This window comes from Schistocerca piceifrons, chromosome X (assembly GCF_021461385.2).
Source record: "Schistocerca piceifrons isolate TAMUIC-IGC-003096 chromosome X, iqSchPice1.1, whole genome shotgun sequence".
NCBI lineage: Eukaryota > Metazoa > Arthropoda > Insecta > Orthoptera > Acrididae > Schistocerca > Schistocerca piceifrons.
In genome coordinates, this window is record NC_060149.1 from 783848914 (window position 1) to 783872919 (window position 24006).

Here is a 24006-nt window from a genome sequence, read left to right on the forward strand (position 1 = left end):
TACCTGTGAAAGATAATGTTGGTTCTTTTCCAAATTTATTATTCAGTTAAACGCTGCACAACTTTTCCCCATATTTTCTCACGTACACTGTAACAAGAGAGTTAAGACTAGCAAATACCATATGTATGCACCAACAAATATATAATGTTAGCTGTGTTTCCTTACAAGCCACATTACACTTCAGCTTAGCAGAGTCTTACCATCACAATGGTGTCCAGTCGAAGGTTGAAAATACCGTGCGCTTGCAGCGCCCCCTCAGAGTCTAGTTATTTTTACAAGGTCTTTGACCGTGAGTCAGGAAATGCCCTTGTTTGCAGCAAGACAAGTGTCCACGCCCAGTCTGGAGCACCACGGACTGCCAATAAGGTGATCATTTTTGCATCAGAGACAGGCGCAACAATAGTTGTGCTCTCAACGACACCACTGGTCGCAGGAGTGTAACCACATCGTCTCTCATATGAGTTTTCTTTTTGCATAAAGCAGCATGATGGATGTATCCGTGTTTGTAGGCCAGGAAGGAAATTACCGTAGCCATATCGCGTTCGTCATCACAAAGCAGGTTCAGCACGCATAGTTGTGGTACGTGGTGTCATTGGGAACAAGGCACGATCAAAAATGGCTCTGAGCACTATGGGACTTAACATCTGAGGTCATCAGTCCCCTAGACCTAGAACTACTTAAACCTAACTAACCTAAGGACATCACACACATCCATGCCCGAGGCAGGATTCGAACCTGCGACCTTAGCAGCAGCACGGTTCCGGCCTGAAGTGCCTAAAACCGCTCGGTCACAGCGGCCGGCAAGGCACGATCGTTTCTGCTTTGCATTGCTGGCCCATTGAAGGGCATCTGTTCTTGAAATGCCGAGGGACTGGCACAGCACACTCACTGCCCACTAGAATTGATGAATTCTGACATAGATTTGAAGCAGCGTGGGCTGAAGTACCCGTATCTGTCATCCAAGCTCACTTCCAGTATATGCTGGCAGAGGTGGCAAATTCCACACCATGACACCAACCAAAGATCTGAAAATTTATTCAGGTATTCTCCTTTGTGTATTATATATGCTCAACAAGTGAAATTCTTTTATTTGCTGTTCTTCCTGGTGTAGCCAGCAGTGTATTTTCAGGACACGTACGTTCGTATGCAAATTCCAAGATGAGATGCCACCGAGACACAAGTACCGCATTACACGAATGACTCCAAGAAAGATGCACACCACTCACCTGATCCCAGGAGACGAGACTGTCTCCAGTCATTAACACATATACTGTTAGTTGGTATTAACGGTATTTGTCTCTCGTCTCTATTAGCTTTTTTATCGTCTACGATGAAGAATTAAGTTGCTGCATAAATTCGTAGCGTTTTTGTTTTATATCTTGGTAATCCAGTTGTTATGAGTTTATTTATCGATTGCTATTTTTCACTACTGCTATTCGAGTTTACATATTGTAATTTCGACACAGGGAGACAGAGAGGGGACCTGTGGGTGCTAGAAAATACACTACTGGCCATTAAAATTGCTATACCAAGAAGAAATGCAGATGATAAACGAGTATTCATTGGACAAATATATTATACTAGGACTGACATGTGATTACATTTTCACTCAATTTTTGTGCATAGATCCTGAGAAATCAGTACCCAGAACAACCACCTCTGGCCGTAATAACGGCCTTGATACGCATGGGTATTGAGTCAAACAGAGCTTGGATGGCGTGTACAGGTACAACTGCCCATGCAGCTTCAACACGATACCACAGTTCATCAAGAGTAGTGACTGGCGTATTGTGACGAGCCATTTGTCCAGCCACCATTGACCAGACGTTTTCAATTGGTGAGAGATCTGGGGAACGTGCTGGCCAGGGCAGCAGTCGAACATTTTATGTATCCAGAAAGGCCCGTACAGGATCTGCAACATGCGGTCGTACATTATCCTGCTGAAACGTAGGGTTTCGCAGGGATCGAATGAAGGGTAGAGCCACGGGTCGTAACACATCTGAAATGTAACGACCACTGTTCAAAGTGCCGTCATTGCGAACAAGAGGTGACCGAGAAGTGTAACCAATGGCACCCCATACCATCACGCCGGGTGATACGCCAGTACGGCGATGACGAATACACGCTTCCAATGTGCGTTCACCGCGATGTCTCCAAACACGGATGCGACTATCATGATGCTGTAAACAGAAACTGGATTCATCCGAAAAAATAACGTTTTTCCATTCGTGCATACGGGATCGTCGTTGAGTACACCATCGCAGGCGCTCCTGTCTGTGATGCAGCGTCAAGGGTAACCGCAGCCATGGTCTCCGAGCTGATAGTCCATGCTGCTGCAAACGTCGTCGAACTGCTCGTGCAGATGGTTGTTGGCTTGCAAACGTCCCCATCTGTCGACTCAGGCATCGAGACGTGGCTGCACGATCCGTTGCAGCCATGCGGATAAGATGCCTGTCATCTCGACTGCTGGTGATAAGAGGCCGTTGGGATCCAGCACGGCGTTCCGTATTACCCTCCTGAACCCAACTATGCCATATTCTGCTAATAGTCATTGGATTTCGACCAACGCCAACAGCAATGTCGCGATACGATAAACCGCAATCGTGATAGGGTTAAATCCGACCTTTATCAAAGTCGATAACGTGATGGTACGCATTTCTCCTCCTTACACGAGGCATCACAACAACGTTTCACCAGGGAACGCCGGTAAACTGCTGTTTGTGTATGAGAATTCGGTTGGAAACTTTCGTCATGTCAGCACGTTGTAGGTGTCGCCAGCGGCGCCAACCTTGTGTGAATGCTCTGAAAAGCTAATCATGTGCATATAGCAGCATCTTCTTCCTGTTTGTTAAATTTCGTATCTGTAGCACGTCATCTTCGTGGTGAAGCAATTTTAATGGCCAGTAGTGTATGTTGGTGCATAAATTCGTAGCGTTTTCGTTTTGCATGTTGGTAATCCTGTTGTTATGAGTTTCTGTAGCGATTTTTATTTTTCACTGCTGCTATTCGAGTTGACATATTGTCAGTTCGACACTTGGAGACAGGGAGTGGAGTTGTGGATGCTAGAAAATAGAATGCCAAGTGGCGAAATCGGAACTCTTCCGGCACATTCTTCTGTTTGAGTTCAGTAGGGTGATGACAGCAGCGGAGGCAGCCAGAAACATTTGCGCAGTGTATAGGGATAATGCCACTGGTCAGAGCACGGGAAGAAAATGGTTTTCTCTTTTCAAGGAGGATTATTTTGACATTAGTGACCCTCCACGTTCAGGAAGACCTTCGGCGTTTGATAAAGATCATTTAAACGGATCAACCTACAATGATCCACGACAGTGTACTCGAGAACGGGTAAGTGTGATGAACTGTCACCATTCCACCATCGTTAGACTTTTTATGTAAGGGGAAAGGGTAAAAAGTCATGTGTGTGGGTACTACATGCTCTAACAATCAACCCCTTGAGTTCGAGGTCGCTAGTATTGTATTAACAATTATGACAGGAAAGGTATTAGCTGCTAATGACTCACCATGTACATCAGGAGGGCGACAGAAAATGAGTGTCCATGAGGGTCCAGAGATCAACCCTCAATGGGATGTGTCACTTCACAAAAATAGACATCTTCGACGTTTAAGAAGTGTTCAAAACAAATGATTAACTTGCACCACGAACACCGAATGAAGAAAGGCACGCCACAGTGATCACAAAGGTTCGCACAATCAAGATCGAAGGCGAACGCCTTGGGAGCTATAAACCGTGCAGGACGTTCAGCTAGGTATCCAGTCTTAAAGAATGCATATATAATCATATTGGTGTAACGGACTGATGAGAACTGGTGGAATGTGATGGCATGAAACCAAATGGAAGCAGTCTGTCTTGTAACTCGTCGTAAAACTGGTAATCTCTTAAGGCGTAGCTGCAGATAAAATTTGTTATATACCCGGAGGACAAATATCCAGAAGCTGAATTTCTCCAGTGGTTCCAGGTGATATGAATTACTACATCACAACTTTCCGGAGAAATAGTTTGCTATAAAGGACTATGATGTTTATGCGCTGACGAGGAATCAAGTAAAAGCAAGTTATTTTGACCAGCTATTGGCCAAAAGCAGTGCGCAAATCATGTTTGTATTTCCCTTGCGCCCATTTTCCCACTCTTGCTTGCTCTGGCGTGAATATTCCTAAGTGCCTTTGCAATATAACGCACACAAGAAAGAATCGTAGGGGGCAGAGCACCTCCAACTTGTTGCAACACAATAAATAATTTTCCAGCAAATTTACCATCGAGGTTAACAGTCGGCATAATAGCATAGGACCGAGCGGTTCTAGGCGCTACAGTCTGGAATCGCGCGATCATTACGGTCGCAGGTTCGAATCCTGCCTCGGGCATGGATGTGTGTGATGTCCTCAGGTTAGTTAGGTTTAAGTAGTTCTAAGTTCTAGGGGACTGATGACCTCAGAGGTTAAGTCCTATAGTGCACAGAGCCATTTGAACCATTTTTGAATAGCATACGACTGCGTTAAGGTATTGATGTTGATTGATCTCGATAAATTCTCTTGGTCCCTCTAATATCTAGGGTTCCTTTCATATCGATTTCCTCTTCAAATCCCGACTGGTCAGAGTTGAAAACAAATTCCTTACTGAACAATGGGATAAGATTGTTTATCTCATCTACAAATGTGCGGCCGCGCGGTGTAGCCGCGTGGTCTTTGGGCGTCTTGTCACGGTTCGTGTGGCTCGCCCCGTCGGAGGTTCGAGTCCTCACACGGGCATGGGTGTGTGTGTTGTCCTTAGCGTAGTTAGATCAAGTAGTGTGTAAGCTTATGGACAGATGATCTCAACAGTTTGGTCCCATAAGACCTTACCACAAATTTCCAAACAAATGTTCGGGCCGAATCCGCAGCTTGCTGTGCATCGCCAAGTTGACGCTTTGTTTAACATTTCGTTATCTCACGTCTTCCAGTTCTGTAGCACTGCTTGAAGTTATACAGACATCCAATGCTTGCGTTGAAATCACTCTAATCTATGTCGCGGGGATTTGATGTGCATAACGTAGTAGGCCACTATAATGGACATCCTATAAATTGTATCGAGCATCCATAAACTTACAAACGCCTGTTTTTGTCCTTGCTCGAATATCCGTAGCTTTTCTTATGCACTACGTGGTCATATAACTGTGGACTTATTCGATTTCTGTGCATATTTTTTTTTATTATGATGCGGATGATCTCCCATGTACGTAAATTATTTGTAGTACCAGCTTCTTGGAGAACGATTGTCGTTTACTGCGTTTCACTGGAGACGGAAGCTGTGGCTCCCTGTCCGACAAGAACGATGAACTACATGTCTCGACATCTGTTTCAATTTCACGTCCACTTATTGAGCACGCATCGTCATCATTTTATTTCTCATCCACATTGTCCGCACAGTCGGGCGCATACGACGCCTCACATTCCACTTACCCATCTTGCAGAAAACTAATATTCGATTTGCCACTCGCTTCTCACTCTGCGAAATTCTTTTCCGAAAAAATGTCAATTTCGTCAACTGTTGAAGATATAAAGCGATGTTTGCTCTGTTTATCGTTGCCATTGCTCTGCTTTGTCTGAACACCACTAGGACTGTAGCACTGTTGTTAGTCGTCGAATAAGCAGCTGAACTACACTCTGCAGCCTCATGCTTCGCTTACCACTCGCTACCTGCAGTCCCGCCCCGTGTTGCCATTAGAAGCCAATATTGTGGCTGCATTGTAGACAATATCTGCGGCGTCGAATATTGTAAACATCATTGGCCTTTAGCGACCTCGCAGTCAAGGGGCTCCTTTAAGCAGAATCGCAGAAATCAGCGGGGGACCATAGGTACATCTCTGCTTACTTGTCATCAACTGGCTCGTGAACAGCACCGACAATTCCTATCCTGTATCTTTACTGGTGACCAGGAACGATGTCTTTATGGCTTGCCGGTTGGCTGTGCGGTCTAACGCACGGCTTTCCAGAGTGGGAAAGAGAGCCCGGTCCCCGGCACGAATCCGCCCGGCGGACTTGTGTCGAGGTCCTGTGAGCCGGCCAGTCTGTGGACGGTTTTTAGGCGGTTTTCCATCTGCCACAGCGAATGCGGGCTGGTTCCCCTTATTCCGCCTCAGCTACACTATGTCGGCGATTGCTACGCAAACAAGTTCTCCACGTACGCGTACACCACCATTACTCTAAAAAATGGTTCAAATGGCCCTGAGCACTATGGGACAACATCTATGGTCATCAGTCCCCTAGAACTCAGAACTACTTAATCCTAACTAACCTAAGGACATCACACAACACCCAGTCATCACCATTACTCTACCACACAAACATAGGGGTTACACTCGTCTGCTGTGAGACGTTTCCTGGGGGGTCCACCGGGGGCCGAACCGCACAATAACCCTGGGTTCAGTGTGGGGCGGCGGAGGGGTGAAGTGGACTGCGGTAGCCGTCGTGGGGTTGTGGACCACTGCGGCTGCAGCGGGAACGGAGCCTCTCTGTCGTTTCTAGGCCCCCAGTTAACATACAATACAGTGCAATGTCTTTATGCTAACATGATGGAAAAAAGGACTGATTTTGCCCAACCAAAGCAGTAACTCCCCGTAAAAGACTTTCACGCATTCACAAAAGATGTTATGCGTCTGGTGGAACAGCGCCGGTATGGTGAACTACGAACTTCTTCCCCGTGATGTAACGATCATTGCTGACATTTATTGGCAACAGCTGAGACGTCTTTCACACTCAAGCCAAGGGCAACGACAAGGAAGACTGCATGAGGTGACGCTACTCCACCATAACGCCAGCTCGCATTCTGCTGCACTCACAGAAAATTTTGTATAGGACTTGTGAGGGGGCAACGGCCTTGCCGCAGTGGATACACCGGTTCCCGTGAGATCACCGCAGTTAAGCGCTGTCGGACGTGGTCGGCTCTTGGATGTGTGACCATCCAGGCCGCCATGCGCTGTTGCCATTTTTCGGGGTGCGCTCAGCCTCGTGATGCCAATTGAGGAGCTACTCGACCGAATAGTAGCGGCTTCGGTCAAGAATGCCATCATAACGACCGGGAGAGCGGTGTGCTGACCCCATGCCCCTCTTATCCGCATCCGCTGCTGAGGATGACACGGAGGTCGGATGGTCCCGATGGGCCACTTGTGGCCTGTAGACAGAGTGTTCTTTTTTATATACAGGGTGTTACAAAAAGGTAGGGCCAAACTTTCAGGAAACATTCCTCACACACAAATAAAGAAAAGATGTTATGTGGACATGTGTTCGGAAACGCTTAATTTACATGTTAGAGCTCATTTTAGTTTCGTCAGTATGTACTGTACTTCCTCGATTCACCGCCAGTTGGCCCAATTGAAGGAAGGTAATGTTGACTTCAGTGCTTGTGTTGACATGCGACTCATTGCCCTACAGTACTAGTATCAAGCACATCAGTACGTAGCATCAACAGGTTAGCGTTCATCACGAACGTGGTTTTGCAGTCAGTGCAATGTTTACAAATGCGGATTTGGCAGACGCCCATTTGATGTATGGATTAGCACGGGGCAATGGCCGTGGCGCGGTACGTTTGTATCGAGACAGATTTCCAGAACGAAGGTGTCCCGACAGGAAGACGCTCGAAGCATTTGATCGGCGTCTTAGGGAGCACGGAACATTCCAGCCTATGACTCGCGACTGGGGAAGACCTAGAACGACGAGGACACCTGCAATGGACGAGGCAATTCTTCATGCAGTTGACGATAACCCTAATGTCAGCGTCAGAGAAGTTGCTGCTGTACAAGGTAACGTTGACCACGTCACTGTATGGAGAGTGCTACGGGAGAACCAGTTGTTTCCGTACCATGTACAGCGTGTGCAGGCACTATCAGCAGCTGATTGGCCTCCACGAATACACTTCTGCGAATGGTTCATGCGACAATGTGTCAATCCTCATTTCAGTGCAAATGTTCTCTTTACGGATGAGGCTTCATTCCAACGTGATCAAATTGTAAATTTTCACAATCAACATGTGTTGGCTGACGAGAATCCGCACGCAATTGTGCAATCACGTCATCAACACAGATTTTCTGTCAATGTTTGGTCGGGCATTGTTGGTGATGTCTTGATTTGGCCCCACGTTCTTCCACCTACGCTCAATGGAGCACGTTATCATGATTGCATACGGGATACTCTACCTGTGCTGCTAGAACATGTGCCTTTACAAGCACGACACAACATTTAGTTCATGCACGATGGAGCTCCCGCACATTGCAGTCGAAGTGTTCGTACGCTTCTCAACAACAGATTCGATGACCGATGGATTGGTAGAGGCGGATCAGTTCCATGGCCTCCATGCTCTCCTGACCTCAACCCTCTTGACTTTCATTTATGGGGCATTTGAAAGCTCTTGTCTACGCAATCCCGGTACCAAATGTAGAGACTCTTCGTGCTCGTATTGTGGACGGCTGTGATACAATACGCCATTCTCCAGGGCTGCATCAGCGCATCAGGGATTCCATGCGACGGAGGGTGGATGCATGTATCCTCGCTAACGGAGGACATTTTGAACATTTCCTGTAACAAAGTGTTTGAAGTCACGTTGGTACGTTCTGTTGCTGTGTGTTTCCATTCCATGATCAATGTGATTTGAAGAGAAGTAATAAAATGAGCTCTAACATGGAACGTAAGCGTTCCCGGACACATGTCCACATAACATATTTTCTTTCTTTGTGTGTGAGGAATGTTTCCTGAAAGTTTGGCCGTACCTTTTTGTAACACCCTGTATATATATAGGACTTAGGGAAGTCATTGCGCGCCCACCTTATTCATCTGACCTTCCACCCTCAGATTTTCACCTTTTCCGCTCCCTATCAAACAACCTTCAAAGAACTTCCTTTGCGAATGAAAAAGCATCCCGAACATGGTTCGACGAGTTCTTCGTCTCAAAACAACGTGATTTCTACAGTCGCCGAATCGAAAAGTTACCCCAGCATCGGCATACTGTAGTAACTAGTGAAGGACGATATATTATCGGTCACTTAAGTCTCTATTATGTATAGTGGTTGTGTTTATTTAAACTTCTGGAAAAACGCTACGGACTTATGCACCAACCTGAAATATAAGCCTTACTACGAATGGCACACGATGGTCAGTTATGAACCGTCAGCATAAAGCCGTTATTTACTTTTGATAAAGAAAAATAGGCAGTTTATATGCTCGTCTTTTTTCGAGTGACACTAAGGATTTAAAAATGAAGAATGTGATATCTTGAGAACTCAGGGTAAACATATCAATTAGCTTTGTAGTTATAAACGTATTATACAGCCATGTAGTTGTCCAAATAGCTGAGAAGTTAAAATACAAAATAAAATATAGTAATGCGGGTAGTCTGGTTTCCTTTTTATGGAGGAAGTACGTAGTGTTTGTCAAGGCAGATTAATTGGCAGTATGCCGAGACGTAGTGGAGCCTTAGACCGGTTTCTAGAGTGGTGTAAACAAGGCCGTATAGGCAGTGCACCAGGGCCGACAGGTCTGGAACCGTCCGTGTAGCGTGATGGATACAGGACCTTCATCTGTCGGAGAGTCTACCCTGGCTTGTAGTAAGTATTCATCACGTGATGGTCCTGCCTAGTTGTGTTCTAAGGTTCGCTGACCAATTACTGATTTCTTTCACCAAATGTCACAGTTAATGACAAAGGTCGTCATAAATAATAAAGTCGAGGCCCAATAAACTTGCTTTTACCGACACAGATCCAATAATGAGCAAATCGGTGGGTGATTGCCGGAAACCTAACACACCGTAACGACTGCAGTCAGTACAAACATGTCAGTTTTCTGCGATTCGGGTCTTATACAAAATTCTCTGCGGACTGTACCAAGGTTTAACAAGTGAGTGGCAAGTAGTGTTACGACGCACGCCAGTTACGTTACTTGCTGCGACCAACAATCCTGATTAACATCTCCCACTTCACCTTTCTTGATGGTGATAATTAAATAGTCTCAGTTGGAGCGTATTTATACACCTCAAAAATTATTGAAACTGGCGTAATTCATTGATATTATGGGAACGTAATTTTAGTTTGTAAAATAATATAAGTAAAAACATTTTCATGTACCTCCCAATAATTTATATGCCATATTAAGTATTAATTAATCGGACTCATCTCTTATGTAAGGAGGACAAGTAGTATTTGTTATTAAACTTCTATATATACAATGAAATACTTAAAGCGCTGTAACTTCCAAATTATTTCGTATTAGATAAAGTCAAACGGTTGTTACTGTTATCCTGACTGAAACCTAGGTAAATTCTAGGTAAACGGTGCGACTGAGGCTGTCAATTATTAAAATTAAAATTAATATTTACACATTTGCTGACAGGGCCGCGAAGTGATGAAGATATTTAACTCTCTTTACCTATAGCCTAGCAGTACTCCTATGAACTGCATCTTTACCACATACTGCATACAAACGTTTATGGATGTTCGCTACGGTTTCTTTTTCCATAGCCAAGAATTCAGTTGTACCAAATTTCTTGTAACGAGTGTCCTGCGTAGACGCCACTTCGATGGTATACTGCGACTATGATATCTCTCAGAATTGCTCGACACTTCACACACATGCAGAAGAAATACGAAATCTGAAGCACTTAAAAGGACGCTTTCCTATAGATATTAAATTTGGGACGTTGTTTGTTGATCGACACTCATTGATGATTTCAGTAAATGGAAAATTAGTTTTAATTATATTGCAGGCTTTATGTTATACTACGTTTTCTGTAAAATTACGCAAAAAATAATAAGAATAAATTAAATTTTATAATTTTACAACTTGATAAAAATACTCAGAATTTTGCTGTTATTCAGATTTTTCTAAAGACGAAATGTAGAACATTTATAAAATCTTAAAACTACAAAAACAAAATGGAATGTTCTTAATCCTTTTTGTATGTTTCTTCAACCTAGAATTAAAAAGTTAAGATGCCTTTCTTTCAATTATTTTAATAACTGCACGGTGAGTGGTGCGTCATGAAAAACAGTTACACTGCTGGCCATAAAAATTGCTACACCACGAAGATGACGTGCTACAGACGCGAAATTTAACCGACAGGAAGAAGATGCTGTGATATGCAAATGATTAGCTTTTCAGAGCATTCACACAAGGTTGGCGCCGGTGGTTACACCTACAACGTGCTGACATGAGGGAAGTTTCCAACCGATTTCTCATACACAAACAGCAGTTGACCGGCGGTGCCTGGTGAAACGTTGTGATGCCTCGTGTAAGGACGAAAAATGCGTACCATCACGTTTCCGACTTTGATAAAGGTCGGATTGTAGCCTATCGCGATTACGGTTTATCGTATCGCGACATTGCTGCTCGCGTTGGTCGAGATCCAATGACTGTTAGCAGAATATAGAATCGGTGGGCTCAGGAGGGCAATACGGAACGCCGTGCTGGATCCCAACGGCCTCGTATCACTAGCAGTCAAGAAGACAGGCATCTTATCCGCATGGCTGTAACGGATCGTGCAGCCACGTCTCGATCCCTGAGTCAACAGATGGGAACGTTTGCAAGACAACAACCATCTTCACGAACAGTTCGACGACGTTTGGAGCAACATGTACTATCAGCTTGGAGACCATGACTGCGGTTACCCTTGACGCTGCATCACAGACAGGAGCGCGTGCGATGGTGTACTCAACGACGAACTTGGGTGTACGAATGGCAAAACGTCATTTTTTCGGATGAATCCAGGTTCTGTTTACAGCATCATGATGGTCGCATCTGTGTTTGGTGACATCGCATTGAACGCACATTGGAAGCTTGTATTCGTCATCGCCATACTGGCGTGTCACCCGGCGTGATGGTATGGGGTGCCATTGGTTACACGTCTCGGTCACCTCTTGTTCGCATTGACGGCACTTTGAACAGTGGACGTTACATTTCAGATTTGTTACGACCCGTGGCTACACCCTTCATTCGATCCCTGCTAAACCCTACATTTCAGCAGGATAATGCACGACCGCATATTGCAGGTCCTGTACGGGCCTTTCTGGATACAGAAAATGTTCGGCTGCTGCCCTGGCCAGCACACTCTCCAGATGTCTCACCAATTGAAAACGTCTGGTCAATGGTGGCCGAGCAACTGGCTCGTCACAATACGCCAGTCACTAATCTTGATGAACTGTGGTATGGTGTTGAAGCTGCATGGGCAGCTGTACCTGTACACGCCATCCAAGCTGTGTTTGACTCTCAGGATCTATGCACCGATATTGCGTGAAAGTGTAATCACATGTCAGTTCTTATATAATATATTTGTCCAATGAATACCCGTTTATCATCTGCATTCCTTCTTGGTGTAGCAATTTTAATGGCCAGTAGTGTACATCCTGGTAACCTAAGTGGGCGAGCCCAAGTAATGCCCGGCCGGTGTGGCCAAGCGGTTAAAGGCGCTACAGTCTGGAACCGCGTGACCGGTACGGTCGCAGGTTCGAATCCTGCCTCGGGCATGGATGTGTGTGATGTCCTTAGGTTAGTTAGGTTTAAGTAGTTCTAAGTTCTAGGGGACTGATGACCTTAGAAGTTAAGTCCCATGGTGCTCCGAGCCATTTGAACCAACCCAAGTAATGATACGAAAAACACCCCCGAAAAATCCAAGAAGTCCCTCTGGCCTGAACTACATCCCTCACACACAGCCGTTAACTGCATCATTGGGATATCGGGGCACTTTTTTTGTTTCTTTACAATGATGCCAAACTGTGACTCGTCAGACCACACTATAAGCCTCCCATCAGTTACTGTCCTGTTTCTATGCTCTTTGACTCATTGCAGAAGACGCGCAGTTTGTCGTGCTGCTGTGAGCAGCGGTGTTATGCTAGATACCCAACTCGAAATACGCACTCTGCCTACCTTTTCAATGTGCGCTCGGAAACTGATGGGCCTGCATTCACTGGCAGCAGCAATTCCATTTAGACCTTAAAGTAACTGACGCTAACTGACCTGGGTAAGGTGTGACACTTCTCTCCAGTCCTGTCCTTAGAACCTTCAGTCGACGTCAGTTCTTACGCCATGTTACGTGCTTGCGAAAGGTGCACATGTAACTTACTTCACTCGGATGCACGACAGATCGGACAACCTGATTCACAGTGTGCTCATGGGCACGTCCAAACATGACAGCTCCTTTCTGCCACTCTGCCACGTCGTCGTCCGCATCACGTGGTATTGTGGTTAGTACTGCAAACTCTGTATCACGGGAGCCCGGGTTCGATTCCCGGCCGGATCGAGGACGTATTCCACTCAGGACTGAGTGTATGTGTTGTTCTCATCATCGTCGACGAGCAAGTCGCCGAAGTGGCGTCACATAGGAAGACCAATACAGGGTGAATCATCTAAGAGCCGCAAATACTGCGGAAATAGAAAGTGCAATTGTTGTGCGGCTTTCACAGAACGGTTTGTTAGTCAAAGGCTCTTGTCGTTAGACAATCTACAGACTGTAATAATACTTAGAAAGTGTATTTTTTGTCCAAACATATGTTTTTCAAACGGAACAATGCCTACTGACCTTAGCAAACTAAAAGTAGGGTAACTTAGGATGTCAGTGGTGTTTGTTGCAGGATTCTAGTGTGAGAGATATTGTATTGTGCAAAGTTTCCATACCGACGCTTGTTCGTGCCATTCAGCCTGCGTGATTGCTAGGTACTGTGTTATGTTTGCTTACTCTGTGTTTGTGTGTTCCTTGGGTGCATTTTCACCTGCTAGTCAGTTGATGCATGACAGTCCAAGAGAGCAGACCATGGGATTCACCAGTGCAGAAAAACTCGATATGCTCATGGTGTATGGAGAGTGCAGGACGAATGCAGTTCGCTCTTGCACGGTTATAGTTATTTTTATTATTATTTACACGTCAAGTTCCGTAGGACCAAATTGAGGAGCAAATCTCCAAGGTCATGGAACATATCATTACATGAAATTACAACGCAAAAGAAATAACAGATAAAAATAAAATGTTTATGGACCCGAAAAAAGTCAGTCCATAAGTTTAAGTAAACGCAATTAACAATGCAACAAGAATCAGCTCAATTTTTCAAGGAACTCCTCGACAGAATAGAAGGAGTGACCCATGAGGAAACTCTTCAGATTCGATTTGAAAGCGCCGATTTGAAAGCGAGTGGATTACAGCAAAGATTTTTGAATTCGAGCGGTAGCTTACTGAAAATGGATGCAGCAGTATACTGCACACCTTTCTGCACAAGTGTTAAGGAATTCCGATTCATATATAGGTTCGATATCTGCAGAGTATTAACTGAGTGAAAGGTGATTATTCTTTAGAATAAGCTAATATTGTTAACAAGAAATGATAGTAAGGTATATGTATATATTGAAAGGCCAATGTCAAAATATCCAGACTTGTGAACAGGGGTCGACAAGAGGTTCGTAAACTTAAACTACTTATTGTCCGAACCCGTTTCTGAACCAAAAATATCTTTTTGGAATGGGAAAAGTTACCCCAAAATATAATACCATACGGCATAAGTGAATGAAAATAAGCAAAGTAGACTAATTTTCGTGTCGAACGCTCACTCACTTCACATACCGTTCGAATAGTAAAAATGGCAGCATTAAGTCTTTGAACAAGATCCTGAACGTGGGCTTTCCACGACAGTTTAGTATCTATCTGAACACCTAGAAATTTGAACCGTTCAGTTTCACTGATCATATGACCATTCTGTGAAATTAAAACCTAAGGTTTTGTTGAATTGTGTGTTAGAAACTGTAAAAACTGAGTATTACTGTGATTTAGCGTTAGTTTATTTTCTACAAGCCATGAACATTCGTCATGTTCATGACTATTTGAAACTGCACTATTTGAAACTGGGCCAATGTTGCACACAACATCCTTTACTGTCAAGTTAGTTGGCTCAAATGGCTCTGAGCACTATGGGACTTAACATCTGAGGTCATCAGTCCCCTAGAACTTAGAACTACTTAAACCTAACTAACCTATGGACATTAGATACAACCATGCCCGAGGCAGGATTCGATCCTGCGACCGTAGCGGTCTCGCGGTTCCGGACTGAAGCGCCTCGAACCGCACGGCCGCCGCGGTCGGCTACCAAGTTAGTGTTGTCACCAAACAGAAATGTTTTAGAGTTACTCATAATACTAGAAGGTATATCATTTATATAAATAAGGAACAGGAGTGGCCCCTACACTGATCCCTGACGAGATATCACAGTAGACATAAACCATCTCGGCAATTATTTGTCAACGTCTTCAACCAGTTACGTGAAAGTGACAGTGTAACACCCAGACAACGTAACAGGAGGAAACAAATGACGACAGAAGAGGGAAAAACTAATGTTCTTATTGCTGTTACAGTTGATCTGCACGTTATCTCCCTCGCAACTGCGTGAGGTAGTGGCATGAGTCAAGTAAGGGCCCTGCGCATTCTCCATCGACATACGTTTCGTCCCGATCAGATATCTCTACATCAAGAGCCGTATGGAAACGATTATGAGAATCGTGTAAACTTCTGTACATGGGCCTTGATACAGGATGCGCCAGATATATCATGTATCTTCTTTAGTGATGAAGCCACATTCACAAATTAAGGTCGAATAAACCGCCGAAATATGCACTAAGGTCTGTTGACAATCAACGTTGGCTTTGTCAGGTGGAACGTTAGCGTCCATGGAGTGTAAACATGTGGTGTGAAATGGTGACCCATCAGCTCATAGGCTCCTTTTTCATCGACGGAACTCTGAATGCGCCCAAGTATCACACCCTCCTAACAGACCATGGATACTAGAAGACGTTCTTCTGCGGAATCTGTGTACTAACATGATGGCTGTACAGCTCATAGCGCATGAAGTACTGCAGCACGTCTTCATCATTTGTTTCCAAATCGTGGGATTGGACCTGTATCTTCCCCCAGCCCGTTCCCCGGATTTGACGTCTGTAGATTTTTTTTCTGTGGGGAATCCTGAAAGACACTGTCACCAACGACATACCAACTACACCCGATGATAAGCAACGATATGTTACTGCAGCCTGCTCGGACTTTTCCGCTTAAATGGTAGCACGTGTGGAGCAGTCGTTCCATAGCAGACTGGACCCTTGTATTGCCGCTGCCGGTACGCTTTTGAAAGGAGCCTTTGATGGTCAACTGTCTCGTTACTGGTCAGAACCCTCATAACTAGTGGATGCACGTGTGTTTTTTTTTTATTGTATTGTACAAGTGTTGATGTGGGAACTTTTCAAAATACTGTATCCCATTGAATTCTCGCACTAGAATCCAGCAACAAACATCACAGATATTAAGATTTACCCTACTTTTAGTTTGTTAATGTCAATAGGCATTGTTACATTTATGAAAGGGTATGTTTGCACAAAAAATAAACTTCCTAACTACACTACTGGCCATTAAAATTGGTACACCACGAAGATGACGTGCGACAGACGCGAAATTTAACCGACAGGAAGAAGATGGTGTGATATGCAAATGATTAGCTTTTCAGAGCATTCACACAAGGTTGGCAACGTTGGCGACACCTACAACGTGCTCATATGAGGAAAGTTTCCAACCGATTTCTCATACACAAATAGCAGTTGACGGGCGTTGCCTGGTGGAACGTTGTTGTGATGCCTCGTGTAAGGAGGAGGAATGTGTACCATCACGTTTCCGACTTTGATAAATGTCGGATTGTAGCCTATCGCGATTGCGGTTTATCGTATCGCCACATTGCTGCTCGCGTTGGTCGAGATCCAATCACTGTTAGCAGAATATGGAATCGGGAGGTTCAGAAGGGTAATACGGAACGCCGTGCTGGATCCCAACGGCCTCGTATCACTAGCAGTCGAGATAACAGGCATCTTGTCCCCATGGCTGTAGCGGATCGTGCAGCCACGTCTCGATCCCTGAGTCAACAACGTTTGCAAGACAACAACCATCTGTCCGAACAGTTGGACGACGTTTGCAGCAGCATGAAGTATCAGCTCAGAGACCATGGCTACGGTTACCCTTGACGCTGCATCACAGACAGGAGCGCCTGCGATGGTGTACTCAACGACGAACCTGGGTGCACGATTGGCAAGACGTCATTTTTCCGGATGAATCAAGGTTCTGTTTACAGCATCATGATGGTCGCATCCGTGTTTGGCGACATTGCGGTGAACGCACATTGGAAACGTGTATTCGTCATCGCCATACTGGTCTATCACCCGGCATGATGGTATGGGGTGCCATTGGTTACACGTCTCGGTCACCTCTTGGGGAACTGAAAACGTTTGGTGAATGGTGGCCGAGCAACTAGCTCGTCACAATACGCCAGTCACTACTCTTGATGAACTGTGGTATCGTGTTGAAGCTGCATGGGCAGCTGTACCTGTACACGCCATCCAAGCTCTGTTTGACTCAATACTCAGGCGTATCAAGGCCGTTATTACGGCCAGAGGTGCTTGTTCTGGGTACTGATTTCTCACGATCCATGCACCCAAATTGCGCGAAAATGTAATCACATGTCAGTTCTAGTATAATATATTTGTCCAATTAATACCCGTTTCTCATCTGAACTTCTTCTTAGTGTAGCGATTTTAATGGCCAGTAGCGTATTATTACAATCTGTTCCATTGGTTAACATTGTGAAAGCCGCACAGCAATAGCACTTTCCATTTCCGCGACATTTACGTAGGTGATTCACCCTGTATTTTGACAGGCGAACGTACATGTAAGTTTGGTTCCAGAGGCATACAGTTTCGAAATAGCGACCTGTTAGCAGAGCTATAGTGGAGGGCAAAGCTCTCACATTCTCTTCGCTGATTGTGTTACGACAGGCAGCATAACAGGTAGTGGCACAGTTACCGTCTGCAGGATGACATTGCTACTGCAGCGAGGCAGTCCGAGGTGCGCTTTCTCTCGTTAGAATGCTGCTGGCTGGCGACTCCCTCACTCTCTGGAGGATGACGAAGCGCACACAGCCGTTGCTCGATAAAAGCCCCGCCTCCAACGCTGCTCCGCCATGCATCAGTCTGATGAAAGGCGTAACACCCACTAGTGGCAAGTCTACGCACAGTCATTTATTGTGAAATACCAAAACCACACACATAAAAAAAGTTTTGCATCATCTCGGTTCTGAGCGTTCCGGAACCTGTACACAAAATTGGAACACAGATCAACGTAAACATCATTTCGGCTCTTTTTATTGCTCATGAAAACCACACATTGCATGTTGCACCACCATATAGCGAGACCTTCAGATATGGTGGTTCAGGTTGCTGTACACACCGGTACCTCTAATACCCAGTAGCACGTCCTCTTGCATCGATACACGCCTCTATTCGTCGTGGCATACTTTCCACAAGTTCATCAAGGCACTGTTGGTCCAGATTGTCCCACTCCTCAACGGCGATTAGGCGTGGATCCCTCGGAGTGGTTGGTGGGTCACGTCGTCCATGAACAGCCCTTTTCAATCTATCCGAGGCATCTTCGATAGGGTTTATGTCTCGAGAACATCTTGGCCACTCTAGTCGAGCGATGGCGTTATGCTGAAGACGAATGCCTCGCCAATATACTGCCGATATGGTTGCACTATCGGTCTTAGGATGGCACTCACGTATCGTACAGCCATTACGGCTCCTTCCATGACCACCAGCGGCTTACGTCTGCCCCAGATAATGGCGCCCCAAAACAGTAGGAACCACCTTGCTGCACTCGCTGGACAGTGTGGTTCATATGGCTCTGAGCATTATGGTACTTAACTTCTGAGGTCATCATTCCCCTAGAACTTAGAACTACTTAAACCTAACTAACCTAAGGACATCACACACATCCATGCCCGAGGCAGGATTCGAACCTGCGACCGAAGCGGTCACGCGGTTCCAGACTCAAGCGCCTAGAACCGCACGGCCACACCGGCCGGCTGGACAGTGTGTCTAAGGCGTTCAGCCTGACTGGGTTGTTTCTAAACGCGTCTCCGACGATTGTCTGGTTGAAGGCATATGAGACACTCATCGGTGAAGAGAACGTGATGCCAATCCTGAGCGGTCCATTCGGCATGTTATTGGGCCCGTCTGTACTGCGCTGCATGGTGTCGTCGTTGCAAAGATGGACCTCTCCATGAATGTCGGCAGTGGAGTTGCCCATTACGCAGCCTATTGTGCACAGTTTGAGTCGTAACACGACGTCCTGTGGCTGCACGAAAAGCATTAATCAACATGGTGGTGTTGCTGTCAGGATTCCTCCGAGCCATAATCTTTAGGTAGTGGTCATTCACTGCAGTAGTAGCCCTTGGGTGGCCTGAGCGAGGCATGTCATCGACAGTTCCTGTCTCTCTGTATCTCCTCCATGTCCGAACAACATTGCTTTGGTTCATTTCGAGACGCCTGGACACTTCCCTTGTTCAGAGCCCTTCCTGGCACAAAGTAACAATGCGGACGCGATCGAACCGCGTTATTGACCGAACCACAGACAACACGAGCCGTGTACATTCTTCCTGATGGAATGACTGGAACTGTTCGGCTGTGGGACCCCCTCCGTCTAATAGGCGGTGCTCCTGCATGGTTGTTTGGGCGGATTTAGTGACATCTCTGAGGAGTCAAAGGGACTGTGTCTGTGGTACAACATCCACAGTCAGCGTCTATCTTCAGGAATTCTGGGAACCGGGGTGATACAAAACTTTTTTTGACGTGTATATATTGCCATTCACAGCGAAACTAACGTGAGATGCCTATGCCCCTGGCTCAGGTATTACGTACGCCTTTGACCGTTCTCATCACCTTAGATCCTGAGGTAAGCGTTCACTGGCCCCCAGAACTACTCTTATTTCTTGAGAGACCTACGGTCACTGATCATCATCAAAAGCACGGCATGCATGCACTCTTCCCGCCTTTTGTGAATGTACAGTTAGCTCCTCAAAGTGGTTGTCCACTTTTTGCTACGCTACTATTTGACAATGAAGCAACGAGTGTCAGTGATGAAACTATCGTAACTTACACGCCCATTGACTAACGGGAAACGAAGAAAAAAAGCCGATGTACAAGATTTTTGTTGGACAACATCTACAGAAAAAGAGATGATCGTGGAGAGTTTTATTCTCCCTTTCCGGTTTTAGTGGAACTTCACATAACATTGTTCAGCACGGCTTTACTCGTTATCTGACAACGAATTTACATCTGTCATTGGTTTACTTTTGCACAAGGCAAAATGCGTCATTCAGAAAAAACAGTCGGACCAAACGAAACACTGTTCCTTAAAAGTACACGAATTTATTTTTTCCCAATAACTATACTTTACTTCAACGTGGAACAACATATTACAGGTTCAATTGAATACACTTTCAACATAAATGATTGCGTGCAATCATATTAATTCAAAAATGGTTCAAATGGCTCTGAGCACCATGGGACTTAACATCTGTGGTCATCAGTCCCCTAGAACTTAGAACTTCTTAAACCTAACTAACCTAAGGACATCACACACATCCATGCCCGAGGCAGGATTCGAATCTGCGACCGTAGCAGTCGCGCTGTTCCGGACTGAGCGCCTAGAACCGCTAGACCACCGCGGCCGGCAATCATATTAATTGAAAGTGGTAAGTGACACTTCAGATGTATGTGGTACGTCTTATATGTCTTTTCATCAGGTGTTACTTGCACTCAATCACATTTAGATGATTCTTTAGCAATCCTCATTTCTGTTGCAGATGTCACGTCAAGTATCTCTGTCTTGATTTCATATTGGTCTTGCAATGAGAACGTTGCGACCGTTTGTGCCACACTAACTGAGAAAGTAGTTAGGTAATGGCAATGTTTTGTTTTATCTCTTTCTCTTCTGTTTTTTCTTTTTTAATTTTCCAAATACAGGTATTCTTGAAGAACAGAATTTCTTCCTTGTTCCCTATTGCCCATTACTTCATGGCGCAGGCATTTGTATTTTCTGAAGTATTGCAGGTTGAAGAAATGTCGGCATTACTAAAGCCCTCGCCATTCAAAACTGTATTAAATTTTCGCTCGAATTCAGAATTATGTTATGCGGTGGTTGAAGGCGACCGTATTTGAACAATGTGCTAGTTCATAGTGCCACGTAACGAGACGAATATAACAGTTCTTTTTCGAACTAAATGATCTGGAATCGTTGTCTAAAACATTTTATAATGCTTCAAAACCTTACGTGTTTGCTTCATTAAAGCTGCTTTCTCTTCTCTATTATTCTCTCTTCGTTGATGACTGAGGTATACTGGCCGTCTGAAGGTAAAATGTTCTTTTAATTTTTTCACACGCGTGATAACTATTCCATAGTTCATAGCACCTACTGAATGCCTGTGTTGCCCTAATAATTGCTGACACTCGCCCGGATAATCAAGTGTGTTAACGAGCCGCTTACAGCATTTAGAGAGGCGAGTCTGACCCGGATCTAACGACGAGGGCTAATCTGTATGGGGCTTTTAGGTGGTTTCTCACATCCAAGCAGGTAAATACCGAAGTGCTACCCACGTCTTGCCTCAGATGCACGCTACGCAAACGTTTAGTAAAAATTGTCACACTTGCACATAGGATATATTCTAGATGCAGACAGGTAGGGTACACAAATTCCGTCCTGGGAGATGGGTAAGAGGCTGATGAGCTAAAATGTTTAATCTCTTGAAACCTTTAATCAGCAGCAGCAGTAAATTCTGATGTTCGTGCAATGTCGTATCGTTCTCTGCGCAGAGCTCGCCTGTGACGTCACTAGCGATAGCAGAACGGGCTGAATGCGTCACCACTTCGACAATGCAGGTCCACTCGTACAGCGTGGACTCCCTTTGTATACACCGCAGAGAATGCGATAATGCGATTCGTCCGGTGTGCCCCAGAGAACACTCACCTTCCTGTCGTCGGATTCCTTCCACATGCTTACCTTATGGAATAGAGTAACAAAACCATCTACATCTACATCCATACTCCACAAGCCACCTGACGGTGTGTGGTGGAGGGTACCTTGAGTACCTCTATTGGTTCTCCCTTATATTCCAGTCTCGTACTGTTCGTGGAAAGAAGGATTGTCGGTATGCCTGTCTGTGGGATCTAATCTCTCTGATTTTATCCTCATGGTCTATTCGTGAGATATACATAGGAGGAAGCAATATACTGCTTGACTCCTCGGTGAAGGTATGTTCTCGAAACTTCAAAAAAAAAAAAACGCCCGTACCGAGCTACTGAGCGTCTCTCCTGCAAAGTCTTCCACTGGAGTTTATCTATCATCTCCGTAACGCTTTCGCGATTACTAAACGATCCTGTAACGAAGCGCGCTGCTCTCCGTTGGATCTTCTCTATCTCTTCTATCAACCCTATATGGTACGGATCCCACAACGGTAAGCAGTATTCAAGCAGTGGGCGAACAAGTGTACTGTAACCTATTTCCTTTGTTTTCGGACTGCATTTCCTTCGGATTCTTCCAATGAATCTCAATATGGCATCTGCTTTACCGACGACTTTTTTTATATGGTCATTCCATTTTAAATCACTCCTAATGCCTACTCGAAGATAATTCATGGAATTAACTGCTTCCAGCTGCTGACTTACTATATTGTAGCAAAATGATAAAGGATCTTTCTTTCTATGTATTCCCAGCACATTACACTTGTCTACATTGACATTCAATTGCCATTCCCTGCACCAAGCGTCAATTCGTTGCAGATCCTCTTGCATTTCGGTACAATTTTCCATTGTTACAACCTCTCGATATACGACAGCATCATCCGCAAAAAGCCTCAGTGAACTTCCGATGTTATCCACAAGGTCATTTATGTATATTGTGAATAGCAACGGTCCTACGACACTCCCCTGCGGCACATCTGAAATCACTCTTACTTCGGAAGACTTCTCTCCATTGAGAATGACATTGTGCGTTCTGTTATCTAGGAACTCTTCAATCCAATCACACAATTGATCAGATAGTCCATATGGTCTTACTTTGTTCCTTAAACGACTATGGGGGACTGTATCAAATGCCTTGCGGAAATCAAGAAACACGGCATCTACCTGGGAACCCGTGTCTATGGCCCTCTGATTCTTGTGGTCTTCTTGTTCCATCTTAAATCAGTCATCCTGGCTACATACCTTACCCTCCCCCACTTCAATTTCATTACAGTGCGTTGTTTCCTTTTATGGTCTTCTAACATTTAGCATCACTGGCATAGCAATACTCAGGTTTTGAATGGTTTCCTCTTGAACAGACCATGTGTCATTGACATAATTAGAAATTTGGTAATAGCACATTGTCTGTTGAAAACTATATTATGTTTATTAACACCACTCATATTCCTTTTTTTAATTTCGCTGCCCAACTGCTCTAAATATAAAAACTCATCACTTAGTCGGATGTCTAGGAAGTTTATCTGCAGTGGATACAACCCCAAAGATAGCAGATGTTGACAGATGTGAAAATTACCGCAATATCAGTTTAATAAGCCACGGCTGCAAAATACTAACGCGAATTCTTTACAGACGAATGGAAAAACTGGTAGAAGCCGACCTCGGGGAAGATCAATTTGGATTCCGTAGAAATATTGGAACACGTGAGGTAATACTGATCCTACGACTTATCTTAGAAGATAGATTAAGGAAAGGGAAACCTACGTTTCTAGCATTTGTAGACTTAGAGAAAGCTTTCGACAGTGTTGACTGGAATACACTCTTTCAAATTCTGAAGGTGGCAGGGGTCAAATACAGGGAGCCAAAGGCTAATTACAGTTTGTACAGAAACCAGATGGCAGTTATAAGAGTCGAGGAGCATGAAAGGGAAGCAGTGGTGGGGAAGGGAGTGAGACAAGTTTGTAGCCTATCCCCGATGTTATTCAATCTGTACACTGAGCAAGCAGTAAAGGAAACAAAAGAAAAATTCGGAGTAGGTATTAAAGTCCATGGAGAAGAAATAAAAACTTTGAGGTTCACCGATGACATTGTAATTCTGTCAGAGACAGCAAAGGACTTGGATGAGCAGTTTAACGGAATTGACAGTGTCTTGAAAGGAGGATATAA